The following is a 464-nucleotide window of genomic DNA, read 5'->3' on the forward strand; positions in this document are numbered from 1 at the left end:
ATATTTTCACCATGCTCTACCTGATTTTCAGGCAGGCTATAATCAAGAGATTTATTAATCTCAGTACTACTAGTACTATCAAGCTGACCTATAAAGGTTTCAGACAAATCTATTATTGACTCTGGGTCAAGATTAAGATCATTCTTAATGGCTTTATTCGCCATAGCCCTGGTAACTACACAAGCAGGGAAAAGGTCAGGGAATTCCTTTTCAATTGGGTCTGGTGATTGGTCCAGACAAGGCTTGGTAGTCACATGGGGATTACTTATAACTTTCTTTCCAGCTAAATCGTTGCCTAGCAACAAGTGAATACCCTTAATGGGCAGAGTAGGTCTTATACCTACAGTTACAGCTCCGGAAACTAAGTCTGAAGACAGATAGATATTATGAAGTGGAACTGAAATAAAACCGCACTCTACTCCCTGAATAAGAGCACTAGAATCGGAAGAAGACTTCTCAGAAAA

This window comes from Anneissia japonica, unplaced genomic scaffold (genome assembly GCF_011630105.1).
Source record: "Anneissia japonica isolate Jap-2015-1 unplaced genomic scaffold, ASM1163010v1 scaffold1030_len608725_cov174, whole genome shotgun sequence".
NCBI classification, from domain to species: domain Eukaryota; kingdom Metazoa; phylum Echinodermata; class Crinoidea; order Comatulida; family Comatulidae; genus Anneissia; species Anneissia japonica.